General features: G+C 44.3%; 4 non-coding genes across 4 annotated transcripts; 2 read left to right on the top strand and 2 right to left on the bottom strand.

Moving 5' to 3' along the window:
- Window positions 1-1601: 1601 nt before the first annotated feature.
- Window positions 1602-1683, bottom strand: trnas-aga (transfer RNA serine (anticodon AGA)). The gene has a single exon. It is a non-coding gene; the product is annotated as a tRNA-Ser (tRNA).
- Window positions 1684-5887: 4204 nt separating this feature from the next.
- Window positions 5888-5961, top strand: trnan-guu (transfer RNA asparagine (anticodon GUU)). Its single transcript has one exon. It is a non-coding gene; the product is annotated as a tRNA-Asn (tRNA).
- Window positions 5962-6134: 173 nt separating this feature from the next.
- On the bottom strand, window positions 6135-6208 carry trnai-aau (transfer RNA isoleucine (anticodon AAU)). Its single transcript has one exon. It is a non-coding gene; the product is annotated as a tRNA-Ile (tRNA).
- A 1194-nt stretch (window positions 6209-7402) lies between these two features.
- Window positions 7403-7475, top strand: trnam-cau (transfer RNA methionine (anticodon CAU)). Its single transcript has one exon. It is a non-coding gene; the product is annotated as a tRNA-Met (tRNA).
- The last annotated feature ends 25 nt before the right edge of the window (window positions 7476-7500 follow it).

Here is a 7500-nt window from a genome sequence, read left to right on the forward strand (position 1 = left end):
CTGTGACTTGTGCTGAGGATCAGTTTCTTCCTATCATGAAACAGGCGACCGTGAGAAGCGTAGAAGAAAAATCACAAGACAAATTTATTGTTAAGTGAAGAAGTGATAGGATTAAGCTATGTTAAAAGTTGAAATTTAAGATAAAAAACCCATCTTTTTAAACTATTTCTTAAGTGTATGCACAAGAATATTTCACCAAACGTCTAAGCTGAGCCTGTTAAAACAATAACATTTTATTTTGGTTATAGTTTTAAACATCAATGTTAACTACAGCACAAAGTCCTCTTCATTCCATCAGAGATTAACTGGCTACATAATATAATTAGGCCTACAGTTTATTGCAGTAAGGACAGCGCAGTGACCATGAATCTGTTGGAAATGTCGCGTTTTTGTCCAGAATCCCCATTCAATGCCACGTGGATATACACTAGAACTACTGTAACGTAAGTCACCCTGGCTAAGAACTTTGTTCTGCTAAGCTGTCATTTTTTGTTAAGTCATGTTCATTTAATTGAAATTGGTCAGAAAAGACAGGGAGCAGCCACATGCATTAACATGGAGAGAGGGGGGGGGGGGGGGGAACGGTGCTTGAACTGTCGTCCAGGCTTGTACGAAATTCCGAATGGAAAGAATTTCAATTCAAAGTAATGCCATAATACGAACACTAGGTGGTGGCGTTCTATGTACTTTCAATGGGGCACCTAAGTCACGCCCTCTACTTCCTGGTTCATGGGGCAGACAGTTGCAAAAAAATGAATGGAAGTGAACAAGGCGAGTCATGGTGGACTTGTGGTGCATAAGTGGAGGTCCAAGGTTTGGATTGTTGTCGGAAAAAACACTCATTTCAAGCCCAGTAATTATTTTTTGACTCTCTCTACCCCATGAACCAGGAAGTAGAGGGCGTGACTTAGGTGCCCCATGGGTGGTGTAGCTTCAATTAAAAGAAATTCAAGGTAATGGCACCACCTAGTGTTCGTATTATGGCATTATTTTGAATGGAAATTCTTTCCATTCAGGATTTCGTACAAGCCTGCTGTCGTCACAGTATGCCTTTCTGTTGGCTGATAGAATCAGTCTTTCCACACTCAATATCCTATGCAGTCTATGTCTTCTATGGTTGTTAAAAGAGTAGGATTTTATTTGCATCGTCCTCCGCGGTCTCTTTTTTTTTTTTGAACAGTGGGCACTGTGCCGTTACGCACATGCCCAGTCCCGTGACATGACAATCGCACGGTTTCGGCACAAACCGTCCCATGCCAACTTGATAAGGAGCAAGGTGACGTGACCCAAGACAAAAGTACACAGTACACCCACGTGAAACATTCGGACACAATCTACAGAACATGTGAACAACTTCACTTCAATTAATTTCAGTTTCATGACACCAATCATCGACAGAAAGAGTCGGCCAACGCGCCTGTGCTTAATTTGGACTTGACTCGACTCTCGAGCCCATCAGAACTAGCATGTGAACAAGACGCAGCATTCCAGGCTACACCAGAAATCACACACAGGCAAACACTTTCACAGATCACTTCAACTGACTGCAAGTTAGAGCAGGCTCTGCTCTCACCTCCCCATGCCTGCAAGCAATAGGGATGCGTAGTCGGCAGGATTCGAACCTGCGCGGGGAGACCCCAATGGATTTCTAGTCCATCGCCTTAACCACTCGGCCACGACTACATGGAGGCTCTCTGGTGACACCATGTGGCCAATGAGCCTCCATGTGGCCCAGTGTTAATTTTGTCAGCTTTTTAAAATTTTGTCTTAAGGGGGATTCATACTTGGCGTGACTGGCGCTACCCTCCTTCATACTTCACTCGCGACGATGGCGCGCGCCGTCACGTGACCCAAAATGACGTCACACGCTGTGGCGCGAGCTGCCGTGGCGCGAGTTCGTGCACCCCACATTTTTTGTAACTTGGCGTGCGCCACCACCGACCATGTAGGTAGGCAGACTAGGCTTGGGCGATGTCCCCCTAATTGACAGCTGACGATGTTTACAGTGAGACGATGCGATGGACGATGACATCGTCTTGGGGGGGTGGGGGGTGTGGAGTAATAATTTAAAAAAATATTATGATATATTTTGGATTTATTTGTATTATTCATCTTCAGCTACGTTATTATTTAATTCTATTTAATTTAAGAGTAAGTTAAATATATTAATATTATTACATTCTGGGGAATTTTTTTTTTAAACCTCCTCAGCGTTCTTGCTCAGCTGCTTTGTAACAGAGATGGTCGCTGAGATGCAGAGATCCCCCGCTGACCCCTCCCCCTCGCCCTTCTCGTCTCTCCTCCCGTGTCACCTGCAAGCCCAGAGCTTGCTACTTTACCAACAGTTCATTGCGTGGCGTTTTTGGGAGACTTGTCAATAAATGTGTTACATCTGTGAGTTATTTATCTGTGTAACTATTTTAAGACGACCTATGCGCTGCGTTTTTGCACAGGCTAGTAGGCTATAACTTTAGCCCCTCTCGCTCACCAGAAAACTAAATGGGAAAGAGATGAGAACCCATGCGTGATTGCGTGCCCTCTCGACAGAGTCGGCTCCAGCGCACATCTCTTGGGGGGGCGTAGGTAAACAACAGGGGGGCACTGCCATTTACCAAGTTCGAGTCAAGTTCACCACATAGAACTGGCGGCAGTCACGTTTACTTCTACCTACCTACTGCACAGGCTGATCGCGCTACTACTGTGGAAAACACTTCCTCCTCCCTACCAATACACCAATATGTCTGTAAGCAAGACAGTTTAGTGCAAGGTGGACACCGCATTCAGCGCAGACGCGATATGTGTCCAGGATTATACTGTACTTTTATAGGCCGTAAAAATACAACAAGCCAATTCACAGCAGTGAAGGATATTAAAATTGAACAGTCATAATGCAATGGTTTTAAAAGTGTTTTATATATTTTTTTGTCCTGTGTTGGGTGCTGGGGCACCAGTGGCTACTAGGGGGGGCACTGCCTACAAATGCCCCCCCATAGCGCCGACACTGCCTCTCGAGATGCTTTGCAGTGGATTTTAGCCCCGACTTGGTCAATTCCTAGCACTAGAATACGGAATGTTTTGTTTTAGGTCATATCGATACTTTTTTTCCTCATCAATGGATAGTTCTAGTTCTGGCGGTGAAGCCATGAAGACGTGGGCGGACATGGAACCGCTTGCTCACCTTATTGACAGTGGGCTTATCAGAAGTGTACACTCTTGAGTGGCTGCTTCACAAGACATCTCCACCGCGAATAGCGATTAAACATTTTGAGGTGAACCGTTAAACATGAAATGTTAAACGGTCGCAATTGCCGAACGTGTTGCTTATCGTCATGTTACTCCGGAGGAGCCAGCTAGGTAATGCGTAAAGACTCCCCTTTGTAGTCAACAACTTAGGTCACAGAAATAAATGAACGATATGCACTAAGGCCTACTTACATACATCTGCAGCAAACAATAGTCGGGCTTAGTTCACAAGTTTTTTTTTAATTCCATTGTGGGTTTTTTTCGTAGTTATATAATTCACTCTGCTTGGGGCTTGTGTTCACAACCTGTCTTGAAAACCGCTGCTACTACTACGGATTTTACGGTAATGTGTCACCAAAATTTGATGTGAAGTACCGTAATGATTACAATAGCAGCGGCTTCAAAAATACACAAGTACAAGATTCCTTGGCATCACGATGGTTTGCGTCCATCGTGATGCCAGCTGTCCATCGCCGATGGACGATGATATCGTCTATCGGCACAACCCTAAGTCAGACAAAGCAGGAGTTGCGAAGAGAGGCTACAGCTACTGTAGGCTACTACAGAATGGATTCTGCATCATTTTGAGGATAATAAAAATGTCCTAGAGAGTTATTTTATCTTCTCTCTTAAATGCTGTTCAGTGAAACAATTGTTGACTTTGTTCAGAAGCACGTTGTGTTCGGCGATCTATTTATAATTCTGCCGCCAGAACAATGCTCTCACATGGTCTTGGAATGATCTGGCAATGTAGGCTACAACAAAAATCTATGTTTCAATGTGGTAAGTCACAAGTCAGACGTTCAGTAGCCCTACAGCAGCCGTGTTTGGCTTTCTATTTTATACATCCATAGAACCCACGCTGCGAGTTGCGAAAGATACTGCAGTTTCTCTCATGAACAGCAGAGGGCACTTCCGAAAATGCGAGCGAAAGCCTGTTTGAAGTATAGTCTGGCGCAAGTGATGACGTCATTGATGGTTCTCGCGCCAAACGCGCCAAAGTGCGCACGTGAAGTATGCAGAGCCCTTTAGTCTTAGTCACAATGACGAAAATCAATTTTAGTCTAAGTCAAATTTAGTCATTGCCTTCCCAATATAGTCTTAGTCTAAAGGACAAAAATCAATTTTAGTCTTAGTCAATTGTTTGTCATTTTAGTCAACACTGTACTTAATAGAACTTATCCACACTGCTTCTCTTTTTAACATATATCATTGACTGTACAGAATAAACCTCCGCACACTGCTTCTCTTTTTAGCATATATCACACTGTACAAAATAAAACTTCTACACACTCAAATCACCCTTCATTTCTTTAGTTTCTAGTGGTGTTGTAGGGTGACCAGAGAGAACAACCAATTTCCTGATGAGACTGTAAAATCGAACACAAATAAAAGCAGAGCAACAAGCCGTGATTGACTGATGAGTTTCCCCCCTTGCAATGTCGACCGCATCGCGCTGACATTGATATGACAGTTGATAGACATGCGGTGCAATAGTCATCACGAAACAAGCATCTGCAAATTTCATATGGACAAATCAATCTCTTAACCTATCCATTATTGAGTTTTGTGGCATAGTTGAAAAGCCTAAGCTTAATTGATTTCTACTCTAGAAACACTTCTAGCCACAGACATGCTGTGTGGCATGAATGGTTGCTGTGTTGACATCAAATACACATGAAAAGGCATTTGTGACTGAAAAGTGCATACTGTACATGAGTCCTGCTGCAAGCATGTCACCGGCCTAACCAATTACCTTAAACCAAGGGCAAAACCCGCTTAGGCTGTTTGCACAAATTGCAAATATGACCAAGCAGTTGTCCCGTCTGTCCCTTGACCGTCTTGAATGCAGTCTTTCCCCCCAAACCAAACCCATCAGGTTGACCACGGATACGCCCCTAGGGTGGCGCCGGAGGGGTTTCTTTGCAGCTGCTGCATTTGAGAGCTCACAGCTGGCCCTGTGAAGTAGCCTCATGTTTTCATGAGGTCACCAAGAAGAAACTTTGATTGTAGATGCATTACCAATGTCTCTAAACAAGGTCCATATGTAAACTCCCTCTCACATTCATTATTTTCCAACGACAGGATGTTCTCTCTCACAAAAGAGCAAAAACAATATTTGTCGTTGTTAGCTCATCCATTATTTCAATGGAAGGCAACATTTCTCTCACTGTTGGATTGTTACCTACAGGACAAAACCCTGCGCACTTTGGTGGCCTTAAAGATGTCTTAACTTGACAAATAAAAATACATGACAATGTTGTGCTTATGAATTTACTACTATCCCTGATAGCCCGGTTTACTGCCCTCCCATATCTTGCTTACAGTTAGCAAAAACAATCAGAGTCCGTCATGGAACCCAACCACCGATGGGCTCCTCAACAAAACTGAGCATGTTGAAAATGACCTGAAGCAGACCCATGGGTACCTCCGTCCTCCAACACTCTCAAACACACCGAGACACACCAAGTCACCAATGAGTCTCATGCTCTACCCTGAGCTAGCAGGGAAAATGTGCAGCTCTCCGACGCACTCAGAGAGAGGGGCCCGAGAAGCAAGGCCCTATCAAAGTTGTCTGACTGTCGGCGACAGTGGACACTCCCATTCACTAGCTTTTGAAGGACAAGAAAAAATGCCAAAAGCAGTCTCTGTGGCGCAATCGGTTAGCGCGTTCGGCTGTTAACCGAAAGGTTGGTGGTTCGAGCCCACCCAGGGACGATGCCCTTTTCTGTGAGAGTGGACATGACAAACTTGTGACCAATCAGTGGTAGTGGCCCATTTCACTAATTAGAAAAGCAAGATGCATCCTCGTCAGGTTTCAGCACAGGTGTCAGAGTCAGCTATGTATATCCGTCTGACACGATGGGAGGAGGAGTGCCAAACATAGAAATTGGCCAGTACGGGGATCGAACCCGCGACCTTGGCGTTATTAGCACCACGCTCTAACCAACTGAGCTAACCGGCCATGCTGCCTGGATTTGTGCACTGCTGTGTTGTGCAACTTGGCAGGGGTCCAAAGGTCTGAACACGCTCCCCTCTACGCATGGCAAAACATGAAGTCCACAGCAAAGGATTTTTTTTGCTTTTCATTGCTTTTAATAGAATTTTTTAAAGGTGCACCGTGTAAGATTGAGCTCTGATCAGGTTTTGCAGCTATGCTGCTCATTGAAACTTTGATCTTTTTATTTACTAAGTAATAAACTGATATTTACTAGTATGACCAAAGTATAGTAAGTTTTGCAGTTAAAAATGGCTATTTCTGGAAATTCAAAATGGCAGACCATGGAGAATATCCCCCTTTTCATGTCTGAAAAATGCAATTTTCCCAGTCATAATTCATACTTAGAATTCGATGGTGGTGTTAAGTAGTCATGAAAAAGGTAACATTAATAAATGGACTGCATACATTCTAGAAAGAAACAGCAAAAACTATTACACAGTGCACCTTTAAGCAAAATTCCTACAAACTCTTTATCTGGCCACTTTAGTCAGAGAGATTCTAGAATGAGAGGGGACATATGGCGGCCATCTTGGTGACGCCTCCGGGGTGCTATTTCGCGATTAAGTAGACCAGATCTGAGAGTCAATGGGAAAAATGAATGGGGAAACTGAGTATAGGACGGAGGGGAACCCAGCGGTTGTGAAAACCATATGGTTGAAACGACCGTGAAAAACTGATCAATCTAGACTACTTGGTTGTGTCATACGAGTCAAAATAAAGCTTTTTGAGCCACTTTTCTCACGGTTTTTTTGACAGAGCGCAGGCGCAGTAGTTCCATAACGGCACTAGAGCAACGGCTTTTCAAAACTGAGCATGTGCATAATTTCGCGTGCGCCGATGCAGCCAGATGATTGGATCACTGGCAACGCAGCTCAGCAGGCACATTGGCTCTTGTTACCAGGAAGGCGGGAGATGTGCGGGTAGACGCCATATTTGCGTTACGAATCTTCACCGTTAATTTCTATGTACCTGTTCTATCTCCTCTTACTAGAATATTTCTGCTTTAGTGCCGCAGGAGCTTGTCAATTCAAGGCTGGTTCTCTGGTGCTACCATGTGGCCAATGTGAGAGGATGGGAACCTGCGCTTGACATGACAACTTGGTTGCCATTTGGTTGACGTGCATGGGCCTGTCAATCAAACTCAAAAGAGGTTTCACAGCCTCGTTGGCGCAGTAGGCAGCGCGTCAGTCTCATAATCTGAAGGTCGTGAGTTCGAGCCTCACACGGGGCACAGTTTTAGAGGTATAAATTATGCC

Source organism: Engraulis encrasicolus, chromosome 5 (assembly GCF_034702125.1).
Source record: "Engraulis encrasicolus isolate BLACKSEA-1 chromosome 5, IST_EnEncr_1.0, whole genome shotgun sequence".
NCBI classification, from domain to species: Eukaryota; Metazoa; Chordata; class Actinopteri; order Clupeiformes; family Engraulidae; genus Engraulis; species Engraulis encrasicolus.